Source organism: Oncorhynchus keta, chromosome 14, assembly GCF_023373465.1.
Source record: "Oncorhynchus keta strain PuntledgeMale-10-30-2019 chromosome 14, Oket_V2, whole genome shotgun sequence".
NCBI lineage: Eukaryota > Metazoa > Chordata > Actinopteri > Salmoniformes > Salmonidae > Oncorhynchus > Oncorhynchus keta.
This window is the reverse complement of record NC_068434.1, coordinates 44,683,094-44,704,314: the sequence shown is the minus strand read 5'-3', so window position 1 is coordinate 44,704,314 and position 21,221 is coordinate 44,683,094.

Sequence of the window (21,221 nt, the reverse complement as noted above, 5' to 3'; positions counted from 1 at the left end):
AGTGGTACTCCATAAAGTGTTGTATTGGATTTTCCCCAAACATAAGTTTGTATTCTGGACAAAAATGTAATTACTTTGCCAAATTCTTTGCCGTATTACTTTACTGCCTTGTTGCAAACAGGATGCATGTTTTGGAATATTTTTGTTCTGTACAGGCTTCCTTCTTTTCACTGTCAATTAGGTTAGTATTGTGGAATAACTACAATGTTGTTGATCCATCCTCAGTTTTCTATCACAGCAATTAAACTCTGTGACTGTTTTAAAGTCACCATTGGCCTCTTGGTGAAATCCCGGATCAGTTTCCTTCCTCTCCGGCAACTGAGTTACGAAGGACGCCTGTGTCTTTGTAGTGACTGTACTGAAACACCATCCAAAGTGTAATCTATAACTTCACCATGCTCAAAGGGATATTCAATGTCTGCCTTTATTTACCTACTGTATCTGCCAATAGGTGCCCTTTGCGAGGCATTGGAAAACCTCCCTGGTCTTTGGTTGAATCTGTGTTTGAAATTCACTGCTCGACTGAGGGACCTTACAGATAATTGTATGTGTGGGGTACAGAGATGACGTAGTCATGTAAAATTTGTGTTAAACACTATTATTGCACACAGTCCATGCAACTTATTCAGTGACTTGTTAAGCACATTTTTACTTCTGAACTTATTTTGGCTTGCCTTAACAAAGGGGTTGAATACTTATTGACTCAAGACATTTCAGCTTTTCATTTGTAATTAGTTTGTAAACATTTCTAAAAGTTAATTCCACTTAGACATTATGGGGTGTTGTGTGTAGGCCAGCGCAAACAATCTCTCAATATAATTAATTTGAAATTCAGGCTGTAACAAAACAAAATGTGGAAAAAGTCAAGGGGTGTGAATACTTCTTGAAGGCACTGTGCCTCGTCACTGCGCTGGCATGTTATTCTGAACCGAATTTGAACAGCTTTCTCTCGTTGCAATTCAGTCATTCTATCCTGTAGACTGCCTGGTTTTTAGTTTCCATGTACAGCCGAGTGATTACATTTCTCCTGCTCTCTGCCTCCATCCTATTCCATCAGCTCAACTGATTTCCTATTAACATGCAAATGACCGGTGGAAGGGTTATATCTACAACTGTATAATGTGTGCGTGCTTATTGATTGTGATCAGACTGTTCTCTAATGCTATGTGAAAGGTCTAATTAGTATCAGGGTTTCTCCATGTCTCTGCTCTATCCTACAAGTCATATTGCATCTGTCTCTCCAATGTATACTTGAAGGTGTGCTTGTGGGATTTAAAATGTGCATGGTGACACACACATCCTCACCTGCAATTACAGTCACAAAGGTGGAGTTACTTCTGCAATGAAAGCGTCACGCTGTGGCTTATGGGACTAATGGTTTTTAAATGCCAAGTTGGTTACTACTGTGGAAGCTTCTCCTACGCTCCTTAATCTCTCTTATACCAACACACTCAATTCGATTACCATCGACCACACAGATAGAAAGGTGAATAATGTGTGTGTGTGTGTGAGTACGATGCACATGTTAGTGAAGGAACATTCTGCCCCTGTGCAGGGCTGTCAGGTAATGGATAAAGTGACAGGGAACCCTCTGTGGTTTTACCAGAAGCAGAGTGTAAAAATATATATATTTCACCTTTATTTAACCAAGTAGGCTAGTTGAGAACAAGTTTTTCTGACAAATTTTTGCCAGATGTTACTATGGAATACTGGAGTATAATTACAAGCATTTCTTAAGTGTCAAAGGCTTTTATTGACAATTCCATGAAGTTGATGCAGAGTCAATATTTTCAGTGTTCAAATCAAATTTTATTTATATAGCCCTTCGTACATCAGCTGATATCTCAAAGTGCTGTACAGAAACCCAGCCTAAAACCCCAAACAGCAAGCAATGCAAGTGTAGAAGCACGGTGGCTAGGAAAAACTCCCTAGAAAGGCCAAAACCTAGGAAGAAACCTAGAGAGGAACCAGGCTATGTGGGGTGGCCAGTCCTCTTCTGGCTGTGCCGGGTGGAGATTATGACAGAACATGGCCAAGATGTTCAAATGTTCATAAATGACCAGCATGGTCGAATAATAACAAGGCAGAACAGTTGAAACTGGAGCAGCAGCACAGTCAGGTGGACTGGGGACAGCAAGGAGTCATCATGTCAGGTCGTCCTGGGGCACGGTCCTTGGGCTCAGGTCCTCCGAGAGAGAGAAAGAAAGAGAATTAGAGAGAGCATATGTGGGGTGGCCAGTCCTCTTCTGGCTGTGCCGGGTAGAGATTATAACAGAACCAAGATGTTCAAATGTTCATAAATGACCAGCATGGTCAAATAATAGTAAGGCAGAACAGTTGAAACTGGAGCAGCAGCATGGCCAGGTGGACTGGGGACAGCAAGGAGTCATCATGTCAGGTAGTCCTGGGGCATGGTCCTAGGGCTCAGGTCAGTTGAAACTGGAGCAGCAGCATGGCCAGGAGGACTGGGGACAGCAAGGAGCCATCATGTCAGGTAGTCCTGGGGCATGGTCCTAGGGCTCAGGTCCTCCGAGAGAGAGAAAGAAAAAGGAGAGAATTAGAGAACGCACACTTAGATTCACACAGGACACCGAATAGGACAGGAGAAGTACTCCAGATATAACAAACTGACCCTAGCCCCCCAACACAAACTACTGCAGCATAAATACTGGAGGCTGAGACAGGAGGGGTCAGGAGACACTGTGGCCCCATCCGAGGACACCCCCGGACAGGGCCAAACAGGAAGGATATAACCCCACCCACTTTGCCAAAGCACAGCCCCCACACCACTAGAGGGATATCTTCAACCACCAACTTACCATCCTGAGACAAGGCTGAGTATAGCCCACAAAGATCTCCGCCACGGCACAACCCAAGGGGCGCCACCCAGACAGGATGACCATAACAGTGAATCAACCCACTCAGGTGACGCACTCCCTGCAGGGACGGCATTGGAGAGCCCCAGTAAGCCAGTGACTCAGCCCCTGTAATAGGGTTAGAGGCAGAGAATCCCAGTGGAAAGAGGGGAACTGGCCAGGCAGAGACAGCAAGGGCGGTTCGTTGCTCCAGAGCCTTTCCGTTCACCTTCCCACTCCTGGGCCAGACTACACTCAATCATATGACCCACTGAAGAGATGAGTCTCCAGTAAAGACTTAAAGGTTGAGACCGAGTTTGCGTCTCTGACATGGGTAGGCAGACCGTTCCATAAAAATGGAGCTCTATAGGAGAAAGCCCTGCCTCCAGCTGTTTGCTTAGAAATTCTAGGGACAATTAGGAGGCCTGCGTCTTGTGACCGTAGCGTACGTGTAGGTATGTACGGCAGGACCAAATCAGAGAGATAGGTAGGAGCAAGCCCATGTAATGCTTTGTAGGTTAGCAGTAAAACCTTGAAATCAGCCCTTGCCAGGAAGCCAGTGTAGAGAGGCTAGCACTGGAGTAATATGATCAAATTTTTTGGTTCTAGTCAGGATTCTAGTAGCCGTATTTAGCACTAACTGAAGTTTATTTAGTGCTTTATCTGGGTAGCCGGAAAGTAGAGCATTGCAGTAGTCTAACCTGGAAGTGACAAAAGCATGGATTAATTTTTCTGCATCATTTTTGGACAGAAAGTTTCTGATTTTTGCAATATTACGTAGATGGAAAAAAGCTGTCCTCGAAATGGTCTTGATATGTTCTTCAAAAGAGAGATCAGGGTCCAGAGTAACGCAGAGGTCCTTCACAGTTTTATTTGAGACGACTGTACAACCATTAAGATTAATTGTCAGATTCAACAGAAGATCTCTTTGTTTCTTGGGACCTAGAACAAGCATCTCTGTTTTGTCCGAGTTTAATAGTAGAAAGTTTGCAGCCATCCACTTCCTTATGTCTGAAACACATGCTTCTAGCGAGGGCAATTTTGGGGCTTCACCATGTTTCATTGAAATGTACAGCTGTGTGTCATCCGCATAGCAGTGAAAGTTAACATTATGTTTTCGAATAACATCCCCAAGAGGTAAAATGTATAGTGAAAACAATAGTGGTCCTAAAACAGAACCTTGAGGAACACCAAAATTTACAGTTGATTTGTCAAAGGACAAACCATTCACAGAGACAAACTGATATCTTTCCGACAGATAAGATCTAAACCAGGCCAGAACATGTAGACCATGTAGACCAATTTGGGTTTCCGTGTAGACCAATTTGGGTTTCCAATCTCTCCAAAAGAATGTGGTGATCGATGGTATCAAAAGCAGCACTAAGGTCTAGGAGCACGAGGACAGATGCAGAGCCTCGGTCCGATGCCATTAAAATGTCATTTACCACCTTCACAAGTGCTGTCTCGGTGCTATGATGGGGTCTAAAACCAGACTGAAGCATTTCGTATACATTGTTTGTCTTCAGGAAGGCAGTGAGTTGCTGCGCAACAGCCTTTTCTAAAATTTTTGAGAGGAATGGAAGAATCGATATAGGCCATTAGTTTTTTATATTTTCTGGGTCAAGGTTTGGCTTTTTCAAGAGAGGCTTTATTACTGCCACTATTAGTGAGTTTGGTACACATCCAGTGGATAGAGAGCCGTTTATTATGTTCAACATAGGAGGGCCAAGCACAGGAAGCAGCTCTTTCAGTAGTTTAGTTGGAATAGGGTCCAGTATGCAGCTTGAAGGTTTAGAGGCCATGATTATTTTCATCATTGTGTCAAGAGATATAGTACTAAAACACTTGAGCGTCTCTCTTGATCCTAGGTCCTGGCAGAGTTGTGCAGACTCAGGACAACTGAGGTTTGGAGGAATACGCAGGTTTAAAGAGGAGTCCGTAATTTGCTTTCTAATAATCCTAATCTTTTCCTCAAAGAAGTTCATGAATTTATCACTGCTAAAGTGAAAGTCATCCTCTCTTGGGGAATGCTGCTTTTTAGTTAGCTTTGCGACAGTATCAAAAAGGAATTACAGATTGTTCTTATTTTCCAAAAATGAAGTTAGAAAAATAGGATGATCGAGCAGCAGTAAGGGCTCTTCGGTACTGCACGGTACCGTCTTTCCAAGCTAGTCTGAAGACTTCCAGTTTGGTGTGGCGCCATTTCCGTTCCAATTTTCTGGAAGCCTGCTTCAGAGCTCGGGTATTTTCTGTGTACCAGGGAGCTAGTTTCTTATGAGAAATGTTTTCAGTTTTTAGGGGTGCAACTGCATCTAGGGTATTGCGCAAGGTTAAATCGAGATCCTCAGTGAGGTGGTTAACTGATTTCTGTCCTCTGGCGTCCTTGGGTAGGCAGACGGAGTCTGGAAGGGCATCAAGGAATCTTTGTGTTGTCTGTGAATTTATAGCACGACTTTTGATAGTCCTTGGTTGGGGTCTGAGCAGATTATTTGTTGCAAATGTAATAAAATGGTGGTCCGATAGTCCAGGATTATGAGGAAAAACATTAAGATCGACAACATTTATTCCATGGGACAAAACTAGGTCCAGCGTATGACTGTGACAGTGAGTGGGTCCAGAGACATGTTGGACAAAACCCACTGAGTCGATGATGGCTCCGAAAGCCTTTTGGAGTGGGTCTGTGGACTTTTCCATGTGAATATTAAAGTCACCAAAGATTAGAATATTATCTGCTATGACTACAAGGTCCGATAGGAATTCAGGGAACTCAGTGAGAAACGCTGTATATGGCCCAGGAGGCCTGTAAACAGTAGCTATAAAAAGTGATTGAGTCGGCTGCATAGATTTCATGACTAGAAGCTCAAAAGACGAAAACGTCATTTTTTTTTTTGTAAATTGAAATTTGCTATCGTAAATGTTAGCAACACCTCCGCCTTTGCGGGATGCACGGGGGATATGGTCACTAGTGTAGCCAGGAGGTGAGGCCTCATTTAAAACAGTAAATTCATCAGGCTTAAGCCATGTTTCAGTCAGGCCAATCACATCAAGATTATGATCAGTGATTAGTTCATTGACTATAATTGCCTTTGAAGTAAGGGATCTAACATTAAGTAGCCCTATTTTGAGATGTGAGGTATCATGATCTCTTTCAGTAATGACAGGAATGGAGGTGGTCTTTATCCTAGTGAGATTGCTAAGGCGAACACCGCCATGTTTAGTTTTGCCCAACCTAGGTCGAGGCACAGACACGGTCTCAATGGTGATAGCTGAGCTGACTACACTGACTGTGCTAGTGGCAGACTCCACTATGCTGGCAGGCTGTCTAACAGCCTGCTGCCTGGCCTGCACCCTATTTCATTGTGGAGCTAGAGGGGTTAGAGCCCTGTCTATGTTGGTAGATAAAGATGAGAGCACCCCTCCAGCTAGGATGGAGTCCGTCACTCCTCAGCAGGTCAGGATTGGTCCTGTTTGTGGACGAGTCCCAGAAAGAGGGCCAGTTATCTACTAATTCTATCTTTTGGGAGGGGCAGAAAACAGTTTTCAACCAGCGATTGAGTTGTGAGACTCTGCTGTAGAGCTCATCACTCCCCCTAACTGGGAGGGGGCCAGAGACAATTACTCGATGCCGACACATCTTTCTAGCTGATATGCACGCAGAAGCTATGTTGCGCTTGGTGATCGCTGACTGTTTCATCCTAACATCGTTGGTGCCGACGTGGATAACAATATCTCTATACTCTCTACACTCGCCATTTTTAGCTTTAGCCAGCACCATCTTCAGATTAGCCTTAACGTTGGTAGCCCTGCCACCTGGTAAACAGTGTATGATCGCTGGATGATTCGTTTTAAGTCTAATACTGCGGGTAATGGGGTCACCAATGACTAGAGTTTTCAATTTGTCAGAGCTAATGGTGGGAAGCTTCGGCGTCTCAGACCCTGTAACGGGAGGAGTAAAGACCAGAGAAGACTCGGCCTCTGACTCCGACCCGCTGCTTAATGGGGAAAACCGGTTGAAAGTTTCTGTCGGCTGAATGAGCGACACTGGTTGAGCTTTCCTACAGCATTTCCTTCCAGAAACCGTGAGAAAGTTGTCCGGCTGCGGGGACTGTGACAGGTGATTTATACTACTATCTGTACTTACTGGTGGCACAGACGCTGTTTCATCCTTTCCTACACTGAAATTACCCTTGCCTAACGATTGCGTCTGAAGCTGGGCTTGTAGCACAGCTATCCTCGCCGTAAGGCGAGTACAGCGACTACAATTAGAAGGCATCATGTTAATGTTACTACTTAGCTTCGGCTGTTGGAGGTCCTGACGAATCGTGTCCAGATAAAGCGTCCGGAGTGAAAAAGTTGAGGAAAAAATAAATAAATATATGAACGGTAATTAAAAAGTGAAAACCGTAAAGTTGTCAGGTAGCAAAATAGGTTGGCAACAAAACGCACTGATCTGATTGGTCACAGACTAATTAGTGAAAAGAAAAAAAAGACCAGTATTGGGTTGCCAGTCTAAACACAGCCTAACTACAGGCTTCTACTTCCTCGTGTTGACCCTTCCTTTTCAAGACCTCTGCAATCTGCCGTGGCATGCTGTCAATTAACTTCTGGGCCACATCCTGACTAATGGCAGCCCATTCTTGCAATGCTTGGAGTTTGTCAGAATTTGTGGGATTTTGTTTGTCCACCCGACTCTTGAAGATTGACCACAAGTTCTCAATGGGATTAAGGTCTGGGGAGTTTCCTGGCCATGGACCCAAAATATTAATGTTTTGTTCCCCGAGCCACTTAGTTATCACTTTTGCCTTATGGCAAGGTGCTCCATCATGCTGGAAAAGGCATTGTTCGTCACCAAATTGTTCCTGAGTGGATGGTTGGAAGAAGTTGCTCTCGGAGGATGTGTTGTTACCATTCTTTATTCATGACTGTGTTTTTAGGGAAAATTGTGAATGAGCCCACTCCCTTGGCTGAGAAACAACCCCACACATGAATGGTCTCAGGATGCTTTACTGTTGGCATGACACAGGACTGATGGTAGCGCTCACCTTTGTCTTCTCCGGACAAGCTTTTTTCCAGATGCCCCAAACAATCGGAAAGGGGATTCATCAGAGAAAATGACTTTACCCCAGTCCTCAGCAGTCCAATCCCTGTACCTTTTGCAGAATATCAGTCTGTCCCTGATGTTTTTCCTGGAGAGAAGTGGCTTCTTTGCTGCCCTTCTTGACACTAGGCCATTCTCCAAAAGTCTTCGCCTCACTGTGTGTGCAGATGCACTCACACCTGCCTGCTGCCATTCCTGAGCAAGCTCTGTACTGGTGGTGCTCCGATCCCGCAGCTGAATCAACTTTAGGAGACGGTCCTGGCGCTTAATGGACTTTCTTGGGCGCCCTGAATCCTTCTTCACAACAATTGAACCGTTCTCCTTGATGATCCGATAAATAGTTGATTTAGGTGGCGGCAATATCGTTGCCTATGAAGCCCTTTTTGTGCAAAGCAATGATGACGGCACGTGTTTCCTTGCCGGTAACCATGGTTGACAGAGGAAAAACAATGATTCCAAGCACCACCCTCCTTTTGAAGCTTCCAGTCTGTTATTCGAACTCAATCAGCATGACAGAGTGATCTCCAGCCTTGTCCTCGTCAACACTCACACCTGTGTTAACAAGAGAATCACTGACATGATGTCAGCTGGTCCTTTTGTGGCAGGGCTGAAATGCAGTGGAAATGTTTTTGGGGCATTCAGTTCATTTCCATGGCAAAGTGTGTGCAAATGAGGTAGGATAAGGTAGGTAAGGCAATATATAGGCCATAGTGGTGAAATAATTACAATATAGCAATTAAACACTGGAGTGATAGATGTGCAGAAGATGAGTGTGCAAGTAGAGATACTGGGGTGCGAAAGAGCAAAATAAATAACAGTATGGGGGATGAGGTAGTTGTATGGGCTATTTACAGATTAGTTATGTACAGTTGCAGTGATCTGTGAGCTACTCTGACAGCTGGTGCTTAAAGTTAGTGAGAGAGATACAAGTCTCCAGCTTAAGTGATTTTTGCAGTTCCTTCCAGTCATTGGCAGCAGAGAACTGGAAGGAAAGGCAGCCAAAGGAGGAATTGGCTTTGGGGGTGACCAGTGAGATATACCTGCTGGAGCGCGTGCTATGGGTGGGTGCTGCTATGGTGACCAGTGAGCTGAGATAAGGTGGGGCTTTACCTAGCAAAGACTGCATCCAACTTTCTCAGTAGAGTGTTGGAGGCTATTTTGTAAATGACATCGCCGAATTCGAGGATCGGTAGGATAGTCAGTTTTACGAGGGTATGTTTGGCAGCATGAGTGAAGGGTGCTTTGTTGCGAAATAGGAAGCTGATTCTAGATTTCATTTTGGATTGTAGATGCTTAATATTAGTCTGGAAGGAGAGTTTACAGTCTAACCAGACACATGGGTATTTGTAGTTGTCCACATATTCTAAGTCAGAACCGTCCAGAGTAGTGATGCTGGACGGGCGGGCAGGTGTGGCAGCGATCGGTTGAAGAGCATGCATTTAGTTTTACTTGCATTTAAGACCAGTTGGAGGCCACAGAAGGAGAGTTGTATGGCATTGAAGCTCGTCTGGAGGTTAGTTAACACGGTGTCCAAGGAAGGGCCAGAAGTATACAAAATAGTGTTGTCTGCGTAGAGGTGGATCAGAGAATCACCAGCAGCAAGAGCGACATCATTGATTTATACAGAGAAATGAGTAGGCCCGAGAATTGAACCCTGTGGTGCTCCCATAGAGACTGCCAGAGGTCCGGACAATAGGCCCTCCGATTTGACACACTGAACTCTGTCTGAGAAGTAGTTGGTGAACCAGGCGAGGCAGTCATTTGAGAAACCAAGGCTGTTGAGTCTGCCGATAAGAATGTAGTGATTGACTGAGTCGAAAGCCTTTGCCATGTCGATGAATACAGCTGCACAGTATTGTCTCTTATCGATGGCGGTTATGATATTGTTTAGGAGCATGGCGGTGGTGCACCCATGACCAGCTCGGAAACCAGATTGCGTAGTGGAGAAGGTACGGTGGGATTCTAAATGGTCGGTGATCTGTTTAACTTGGCTTTCGAAGACCTTGGAAAGGCAGGGTAGGATAGAAATGAAAAGGGGGATGACAGCGGCACCTTTCCAATCTTTGGGGAGTTCAGACAATGCGAAGGAGGTTGAACAGGCTAGTAATATGGGTTGCAACAATTTCGGCAGATCATTTTATAAAGAGATGGCCCAGATTGTCTTGCCCGGCTGATTTGTAGGGGTCCAGATTTTGCAGCTCTTTCAGAACATCAGCTATCTGGATTTGGGTGAAAGAGAAAAGGGGGAGGCTTGGGCAAGTTGCTGTGGGGGTTGCAGGGCTGTTGACCGGGGTAGGGGTAGCCAGGTGGAAAGCAAGGCCAGCCGTAGAAAAATGCTTATTGAAATGTTCAATTATCATGGATTTTTCGGTGAAGACAGTGTTTCCTAGCCTCAGTGCAGTGGGCAGCTGGGAGAAGGTGCTCTTATCTCCATGGACTTTACAGTGTCCCAGAACTTTTTGGAGTTTGTGCTACAGGATGCAAATTTCTGTTAGCTCGCCTTTGTTTTCCTAACTACCTGTGTATTTGGTTTTATCAACATTTGGAAAGTTTACTCACACATTTGCTGTTTCCATCTGGCCTGCCGTGCCTGTCTGGTTGCTGTTGTACGTGTGCTCCTGACATGATCCTTTAAGGATGATGTGGAAGAGGAGAAATAATCCTACTGTAGATCTCATATTTTACAATGTCTGGAAACGCCTAACGTTGATAAGAAAATCTGAATTTGACCGTGAAGGAAGAAAGATGAGGCCTGTACAAAAATTCAAACATTTCTGTGTCTTCTACTTTTTATTCATATTAAAGCAAGGTGAAGGGAAGAAAGGGAACAGAAGAAAACAAGAGGTTGTGTGTGAGGGTGGTGTGTGAGGGTGGTGTGTGAGTGGTGGTGTGTGAGTAGTGGTGGTGTGTGAGTGGTGGTGTGTGAGTGGTGTGTGTGAGTGGTGGTGTGTGAGTGGTGGTGGTGTGTGAGTGGTGGTGGTGTGTGGTGGTGGTGTGTGAGTGGTGGTGGTGTGTGAGTGGTGGTGGTGTGTGAGTGGTGGTGTGAGTGATGGTGTGGTGGTGGTGGTGTGTGAGTGGTGGTGGTGTGTGAGTGGTGGTGGTGTGTGAGTGGTGGTGGTGTGTGAGTGGTGGTGGTGTGTGAGTGGTGGTGGTGTGTGAGTGGTGGTGGTGTGTGAGTGGTGGTGGGAAGGATCAATTTGAAGGTCATGGATTGTAAAATCCCGAGAGCTGCACAGGGAACATGACATGAATAGTTTGGGCAAACACCCTCTGTATGTGTGGGTGTTTTTGTTTTACTATACTTGTGAGAACCAGAAGTCCTTACAAGAATAGTAAACCAAGGAGAATTCAGACCAGTGAGGACATTTGGTCCGGTTCTAAAAAAGGAAAACGTGTGTGCATGCATATTTGCGTGCGTGCTACACTCCAGGCGTATCCTAAGTTAACAGAGGGAGCACAGCAGAGAAGGGGGGTAAAGGCACTTGAAGACTTTAAAAGGCCATGTAGTCATATTTATATCAATATTAAATAATTTCTGGGTAACAATTAAGTACTTTAGTGTAATAGATTACCATAAAAATTGGCAAAAAATAGCTTTCTCAAACATTTTGCTAAACGCTGTCTGGAAGTGGTCTGAGTGGAGAAGGGTAAACTGAAAGTAGTTGTTATTGGCAGGGAGGTTTGGAACTATATTTGTTATACAGCTCGCCAGTTTGTTGTCCTAAAATCCAGAAACGAGTTAGCTCTGGTTTGTTCAGCCATCCCTATGGGGAAAGAATAGGGTTTTGGAATTAACAATTAAAAATAGGGTCTGAGGTTAACACATGATTAGGATGTCTTGTATGTTTTTGTTCTGTGAGATCATAGCAGTCAGTTAACATGAGCTTTATGAATTATGTACTTTTTTTAAAAATTACATAACATCACTTTTTGTTGATTTTGAAGAATATCTCCTAAGCCTGTGTTTACAACAGACCTTATTTTCAGAGTTCATCCAAGAACCCTACAAAAATGCCATTAATTTTCGCCATAGGCTTTTGTCCAGCGAACAATGCGGAGTTGGTGCTTACAAAAAGACGCCATTACTATTTCTCTCTATTGGTCTACTAACCAATTTACCGCATGGTGATGTCACGATGGAAAGCTGAAACTTCCGCCCTTGCAAACCTGCTTATTAGAAAGCTCTAGAACAATATGATACAACGAAAACTTCATTTTGATTTCACTGAGCCTTTAATGAAAGCATTCTCTGTGTAAGGGCAGAACAATTGCAACACTGCGAGCTCGCAGAGAGAAAACACGGCTTGAAATCCATTTTGAAGAATGTGTACACAGCGGCATAACTTCTCAGATCCCGTTTTCCACAGAGGGAAGTCACACTCCCTCCCGCTGAACAGCCAGAAAAACACACGTACAGTATCCAACACAAACTAAGACACAACACACACATTGCGTGGTGTTGCATTGCAAAACACATTCACACACCACTGCGTGGTGAATCTGAGAACAAACTCACACACTTGCGTGGTGGTGCATCAGACAACACACACACTTACACTGCGTGTTGAATCTGAGCCCAACGTGGTGCATATGAAGCATCTCAGTTCGATTAGCAGAATGTGTCGGCTGCCCGGTGTTACCCTCTTCACCTTGTTTCCTGTTCTCCATCCATCAAGTCACGGAACATCGGTATGCGACTTTGTCTTGGGTCTAATAACACCCGTGCCAATATATCCTCCAAACACCGGCTTCTTGAGCGTTATCACTTAAATGTTACAAGTTCTAAGCTGTTGTGGTAGACTACTGTTGTGGTAGACTAATGTAGCCAAGCTCTAGCCAATGGAATCAATGTCTAGTCAGTGGAACCAAGCTCTAGCCAATGGAACTAATGTCTAGTCAATGGAACCAAGCTTTTAGAAAATACAACTTTACTTCTGCTAATTAAACCAAGATTTAGGCAATAGTTCCAAGCCATAGCCATTAGCCAATGAAACTAAGCTTTAGGCAATAGAATAACCAAGCTGCAGCCAATGAAACTGAGCTTCATGCAATGCCAGCAAAATCTTCCCACACATTTCCGAGAAGGGTGTAGGATAGTCGCTTGGCTTTGGAACATTCTCATCTTATTTAAACGGCCATAGAAATCCACTTTTTCAAGCTGAAAGACGATGGCCAGAACATACCCATGATGTTGCACAATTATAAAAGTCAATAAGTCGTCATTTTAGTCAAAGTATGATATATTTGGGCTTGAAGTGACTAATCTGAACTGCCCACTTCATGCAAATCTGTGTGAATGCGGTGTCTTTTCCGATGACATACAAATCATTTTCTATCTACGTTCAACTTCAGGGCTGGGTTTATTTGAATGTTACCACCCACCAGCATGGCGTTGTTTATTGATCAGAAACAGCTGCAAAGCTATTCCTCTACACAACAGATGAGCCTCACAGCTTGTATCCACTTGAGCCATGGAGGAGGTGCAAACTTATGCTTTTGCACCGCCATTTTTTTTCACAAGAACATTATCATAATCCATTGGATAATTTGTCCATTTTCACAGCTGTCAGTGTCCTATTTATCAACTCCATGTGGAAATTACTATTTGTGAATATGTATAAGTAGCCTTTGCCATTCTTCAGAGGTGAAACCTAAAACTGCGTTTCCTCTTGGAGACAGGAAATTACGTCGACATTGGGAATGTTCTCAAATAGTTTAGAAAACATTAAGAAACAATCTTTTTCTGTGGGAATTTCCAACAGGTTTTCTCATGGTTCTTTTTAAAGTCATGCTCTCAAATTGTTCCAAGAACATTAAGAAAACTTTCCATAAAAAAAACAAGAAAATGTTAATAATGTTCTAAGAATGTTATTTAAAAACACATTCATTCTGGTCTCAAACCCTGAAGAAAACTTTCCATAAAAAATCTAAATAACATTTTAGTCACATTCAGAGAACATTCTAATAATGTTATTCAAAAACATACATTCCATTCTAAGCATCAACAAAACTCTCTCTGTCCTTTATCTTGTTAAGTGTGTTCAGGTGTGTTGGCCCACCCACTAATTGGCCACTCCTAATCTCACAATTTTGTTTCACCTCTTATCTGAATCCTATTGGACAACTTTTTTCCTATTGGACTTCTTTTCTCCTATTCAGAATCAAAAGTAATCCTATAGGATTTTCTGTCACCTCTATCAGAATCCTATTGGACTACTTTTTTTCCTATTTGTAAATCAAAAGTAATCCGATTATATCCTATAGGTTTTTGATAAGTAGTAGAGGATTTTGTCACCCCAATCAGAATCCTGTTAGAACTTTTTTCTTAATTGGACCCAATAAATGATAGTTTGTCATAAGTTCTACCACAATATAACATTAATTACAACATTTTTTACAACTGTTATATATTAATTTCTGTTTTATTCACCTTTAATTAAGATAGCCTGTCCCTTAAAGAGTAACTGATGTCACAGTTAGCACAGGCTTGCAGTGTTAAACCTCTTAAGGATCCGCCCCTTTTTTCAATTTTCGCCTAAAATGACATACCCAAATCTTAACTGCCTGTAGCTCAGGACCTGAAGCAGGGATAAGCATATACTTGATACCATTTGAAAAGAAACACTTTGAAGTTTGTGGAAATGTTGAATTAATTTAGGAGAATATAACACATTAGATCTGGTAAGAGATAATACAAAAGAACCATGCATGTGTTTGTATTTGTTTTGTACCATGTTTGAAATGCAAGAGAAAGGCCATAATGTATTATTCCAGTCCAGGCGCAATTTAGATTTTGGCCACTTGATGGCAGCAGTGTATGTGCAAAGTTTTAGACTGATCCAATGAAGCATTGTATTTCTGTTCAAAATGTTGTATCAAGACTGCCCAAATGTGCCTAATTGGTTTATTATTAATACATTTTCAAGTTCATAATTGTTCACTCTCCTCAAACAATAGCATGGTATTCTTTCACTGTAATAACTACTGTAAATTGGACAGTGCAGTTAGATTAACAATTATTTAAGCTTTCTGCCAATATCAGATAAGTCTATGTCCTGGGAAATGTTATTTTTACTTACAACGTCATGCTAATCACGTTAGCTCAACCGTCCCCCAGGGGACCCACCGATCTTGTAGAGGTTTAATTAACTATCAAGTTCAGCTCGCCACCTGTGGCTGTGCAGAGAATCTGCATTAACATTATTATTTTCTGTTTTATCCTTCACTGTGTGTGAATGCAAGAACTGTGGGTCATGTTTGTCTTTGTTTCCTTATGTTTCTTGACAAACTTTTAGTCATATTTTGTGAATTGTGCAGCATTTTATGCACTCAATTTAGTTTTTTTAGTGCTAGCTAAGAAACTACTGTTAGCCACATTTTGCCTGTCAGCTGACCAGCTAATGTTGTAGCCATTTGTGTTTTGTGTTTGAGTCACTGTATTGTTATAGCAGATGACAAATGCTTATCTGTCACGAATATTACCGAAGGTGACGCCCCTTCTTGTACGGGTGGCGCTTGGCGGTCGTCGTCGCCGGTCTACTAGCTATCGCCGATCCGTTGTTCTGTTACTTTAGTTCTGTCTAATTGGTAGCACCTGTTTCTTGTTTGGTTGTTAGGGTAGGGTTATATATAGTCTGTTCAGCCCGCTTCTGTTTCGTGCGGGCTTGTTCGTCTGTTTTGTTGTTTGAGTGTATTTTTGTTTGCATTTGGGTTTCACGCCATCCGTTTATATTTCTGTTAATTTGTGTTTCCACTTTTGTTCATGTTATGTTTCCGGGACATTAAAGCGTGTTTTTTTCCCCACATCTTTTGCTCTCTGCGCCTGACTCCACACCTCTTCACTCATTTACCGTAACATTATCTTATTTGTTATTGCTAAATAATTATTATAGGCAAGTCAAACTCGTTTTCATGATTCTGGTGGATCATCAAAATAAATTGCCTCACGTTTTTGGACTCATTCAGCAGTTTTTACCTAATTAAGTAGAATACTATTGTAAAAAAAATGTTACGTCCGTTTATAGTCCTGTCTCTGCTTCCTGTTGACAATATCTTTTGATAAATAGCCCAATGTCAAAAAAACGTTTTTGAAGTGTCCAAAATCTATAAACAGTTTGTGGTATATTGAAAACTTCAAATTTACTACCTACACATGTGCCACAATAGTAATTATATTACTTGTATTCTTTTAAAAAAGCACCTTATAAACTGCATATGCTCTAAAAACTCTGTTTTTGGCAATTCGTCACTTATATCGACTAGGAGGGAAATCAGGTTGTTGTGATGTTGACACTAACACCACACAAAAACCACATGGAAACTGGAAATATTGTTTGTATCACTTGCTAGAGGAACACCTGCTAAAGACAACCAGTTACATTTTTGAGCGATGCACTTTGATTAAGGGGTCGCCAAATCTGAAAGATAAACAATAGCGCAAGTAGAAAACGTTTGGTGTATGCGCTGTTTAAACTAACAATTCAAAGGCCACACTGAAATCTGAGAATAATTTGTATATCACTGGTTAGAAGAGAATTAGCTGAATACAGTCATCTAAATTCTAGAATGTCGGGTGGAAGTTTTGTGAGGCTGACGAAAAGGCAAAGGAAACAAATCGGTTGCTTTGTTATTTAATTTAAACTAATCACAGCCTGCCATATGATATCCACAGTGACAAAGGTTGGCTGTTATTTGAGTGATAGTTTGCCTCTCAAATCCATGTATCGGTGTGAGGACAGTGACTTTTATACAGTGATCGCCCCAAATGTTCCCTGCCATTTGAGTTTGGAAATGATCATTCTAAATCCTTCAACCGCTGGCACTTATGACAAAATCAACAGTACAAATCAAATGATATTGATCGGTTTTAAGCAATCGATTTTGTGTCATTGGGATTACTATAAACTTTGATACTAACATCTGAGTTTTAAAGGATGTGTAATTACCCTCAATTCGATGTGGTCAAAATGTGAGGTTGCGTAATGTGGTAATACATACTACGTACAGAAAAATTGCCCAAAGAATCTAAAATACCCTATGCCGCTTTATTTCACAATCTCACAGCTAAATATGGCACAGAAACCAGAACATTTGTTAAACTGCAATCAAGATTAAATACCAGTAAACTGAGGAACAGTCTTTCTCCCGTGTCTTTCCAGAGGACAATCTCCATCTTTGCCTACTCACACCAGTGATACTTCCCTGAGGTTTTCAATCTCTTATGGGATTGATTCAATCCTATCAGATTGTTTAACCAGTTCTATAGAATTCTACCCTATAGGATTGTGCAGTGGACTAATTCCTTGGATAGTGAACTGAAGATTATATGTTTGAATCTCGCTGATGCGGTGATGTGTCCTATCTGTGTGTTACTAAAAGTCTTATTGAAACATTCAGTGAAAGTTTTAAGGAAGTTATTCCAAAACGTCCTAATAAACGTTCAAGGAACCAGAGTAAAACATTCTCAGAACGTCCCTGCAACCTAAAAATAAACGTTCCCAGAACAAGCAACATTTTCACTTCTGTTCTAAGAACATTAAAAACGCTATGGCTTCATTCCCACAACCAATATAAAACCAATATAAAACCAAAAACATATGTTCCCAAAACATCCAATGAACCAAATATGCTAGCTGGGTGATATGTGCCAAAATGTTTGACTTTGTTGCAAATTAGACAATGATCTACAATAGGCACACTGAGAATGATTAGAGGCCGACGGTGTTCCAAGGTAGAGACAGATTTAATGCTTCAAAGCATGGCAGAGGATGGACCTTATTATCTCCACTGCATTAGAAGTTCAAAACGGCGCTAGAAAGTGTAGGCTTTATCGATGTTAAAAAGAATGACTCTCCAATGTCAAACCGTTGATGTTAGGCATGTTTTCACATTAATATGGATGTATGGAGCTGTGAGGGGAACGGCACCTCAGTACCTCCAGGCTCTGATCAGGCCCTACACCCAAACAAGGGCACTGCGTTCATCCACCTCTGGCCTGCTCGCCTCCCTACCACTGAGGAAGTACAGTTCCCGCTCAGCCCAGTCAAAACTGTTCGCTGCTCTGGCTCCCCAATGGTGGAACAAACTCCCTCACGACGCCAGGACAGCGGAGTCAATCACCACCTTCCGGAGACACCTGAAACCCCACCTCTTTAAGGAATACCTAGGATAGGATAAGTAATCCTTCTCACCCCCCCCCCCTTTAAGATTTAGATGCACTATTGTAAAGTGGCTGTTCCACTGGATGTCATAAGGTGAATGCACCAATTTGTAAGTCGCTCTGGATAAGAGCGTCTGCTAAATGACTTAAATGTAAATGTAAATGTATGCCTATCAGTCTAATTCGAGTTTGAATTTGTAACATGGCCGCATGGGCTTTGTCAGATTCTAGTTGGGTGTGGTTTCGTTGCATCCAATGGCAGTATCCGCGATAAAGCGCTCTCAGCTCCATCAGCAAAAATTGGTTTTGAGGGGAAAAGGAAGAGAGCCTGCGAAGCAACTTCCACTTTTGGACGTGCGGTTTTGGAAGTTGTCGTTCTGTCAATGGACAATCTAATGGCATCGATTTCCTTTAGGGTTTAGGCTACAGGTTCTTGGATGTCCAAGTTTTGACAATCACTTTGTATCGGGGGATTTGATTTGCAAGTTCAGGATGTGGATTTCATCAGGCCCTATTCATGCTTCAATCCCAGTCAATGTAATGTAATGTGATATGGCAATACACCAGTCCCATTGGGGAAGGAATTAGATGTGCTTTAGAACTGTTCATCATACTTCTTATTATTATTTGCCTTCCGCTGCCACCTGTAGCACAAAAAACGTCAAAGCTCCCAGCACCAAAACAACTTCAAACCGTGCAGGCTGATTGTCTTCAGTTGCTTGAAAAAAAAAAAGTTTTGATACTATTAATACTTTTCACATTACAACCATATTTGCATAAATCCCAATTCATTTCAATGGCCATAGACTTGAACTGTGAAAATATATCCCATAACTAGTTTCAATCGTTTAAGCTAGAAAGCCATTCAAACTTGAAAACTTGCAGACCGGTCTGCAATAGGTTGCTTGTATACAGCTTTTTGATACCACTTGTACTTTTTGAACTAAACCGTTTTAACAGCATTGGCACTTGGATTGAAGCTGGTGCTATGGTCAGATGACACAAAAATAGAGGTCTTTGTCAATGCACCCCAGTTGTGGATTTGGCGTGGGCAGGATGCATATGCAGTTGGTCTAATTTGAGCGCGGTTCATTGATTCCTTTCTTCTTCTGTTATTATCATTCCACATCGTACATGGTTTTTTTGGTGGGGCGTGTCATCGATTTAAATCTTTTGATTGCAGAAATGTTAATTCTCTTCTCGACTCCCTCCCACTCACAAGCTCTCTCTCTTGTGTGTGTTAGTCAGGGCTATGGTTTGAGTGGTGTCTGTGTGATTTGTGTCTGGGATTTACATAGTGTCTTGAGGAGACGGGGGATAACGTAACGATTCTCCAAATCACTTCTAAGCTTTAGCCTCCTTAATTAGCAGGTGGAAGGCCTCTCACTGATTATACTTTGTCTCTAGAAGAATTCATCACACTTTCCTCCTCCCTCTCCAAGGAGGACAGTGATTCTGCCGTTGTCTCTCATGGGAGACACAGGGAAACTGGAGATGCACCCTAATTGACAGTCATTTGTGATTTGTCAGCGAACGGAGGCGAGGGCGGAGAGTATGGGGAAATGAGAGGCAAACTTTGCTCTGAACACCTTAGATGTAGAATCATATATAGAATAAAGTTTTCCACACTACAACTTCAACAAATAAACAGCCTTTGAGATGCAGTGAATCAAACAGGACTCTTTGAAAGACTTAGAGATTGTATTTCCGTTGAAAAATGAGGTAAATATAACTAGGCGATTAACTATGTATTGTGTGTTTGTCAGCTATTTGCTTGACATAGTACAACTAAACACCAGGAAACGACATTGTACTCTTAACAACACACAGAAATGGGACTTGTGAGTTGATACATTTGTACTAATCTGATGTGCACATGTCACGACTGTATTTCGTATATATCTGATATGAAGAACTCATAGTGAATCTACAGTGAATGGCTCATGTGACTTGATCAGGCATAGCGCTTGAAACCTGAACCACATATTTTTTATATATATACAGTGCCAGTCAAAAGTTTGACACACCTACTCATTCAAGTGTTTTTCTTTATTTTTGCTATAGAATAATAGTGAAGACATCAAACTATGAAATAACATATATGAATCATGTAGTAACCAAAAAAGTGTTAAACATGTAAAAATATATTTTAGATTCTTCAAAATAGCCACACTTTGCCTTGATGGCAGCTTTGTACACTCTTGGCATTATCTCAAGCAGCTCCATGAAGAATGCTTTTCCAACAGTCTTGAAGGAGTTCCCGCATATGCTGAGCACTTGTTGGCTGCTTTTCTTTCACTCTGCGGTCCAACTCATCCCAAACCAACTCAATTGAGTTGAGGTCGGGTGACTTTGGAGTCAAAGTCTTCTAATGCAGTCCTCCATCACTCTCCTTCTTGGTCAAATAGCCCTGACACAGCCTGGAGGTGTGTTGTCATGTTGAAAAACAAACAATAGTCCCACTAAGTGCAAACCAGATGGGATGGCATATTGCTGCAGAATGCTGTAGTAGCCATGCTGGTTAAGTGTGCTTGGAATTCTAAATAAATCACTGACAGTGACTCTGCGTCTCACAAAGACACGTTGGTGGAACCAAAAAGCTACAATTTGGATTCATCAGACCGAAGGACAGATTCCCACCGGTCTAATGTCCATTGCTCGTGTTTCTTGGCCCAAGCAAGTCTCTTCTTCTTATTGGTGTCCTTTAGTAGTGGTTTCTTTGCAGCAATTTAATCATTAATGTCTGATTCACGCAGTCTCTTCTGAACAGTTGATGTTGAGATGTGTCTGTTATTTTATTTATTTTTTACCCCTTTTTCTCCCCAATTTTGTCTTGTCTCATTGCTGCAACTCCCGTACGGACACGGGAGAGGTGAAGGTCAAGAGCCGGTCATCCTCCGAAACACAACCCAGCTAAGCCGCACTGCTTCTTGACACAGTGTCCGCTAAACCCGGAAGCCAGCCACACCAATGTGTCGGAGGAAACACCATACACCTGGCGACTGTGTCAGCGTGCACTGCGCCTGACCCACCACAGGAGTCCGTAGTGCGCGATGGGACAAGAACATTCCTGCCGGCCAAATCCTCCTTTAACCCGGACGATGCTGGG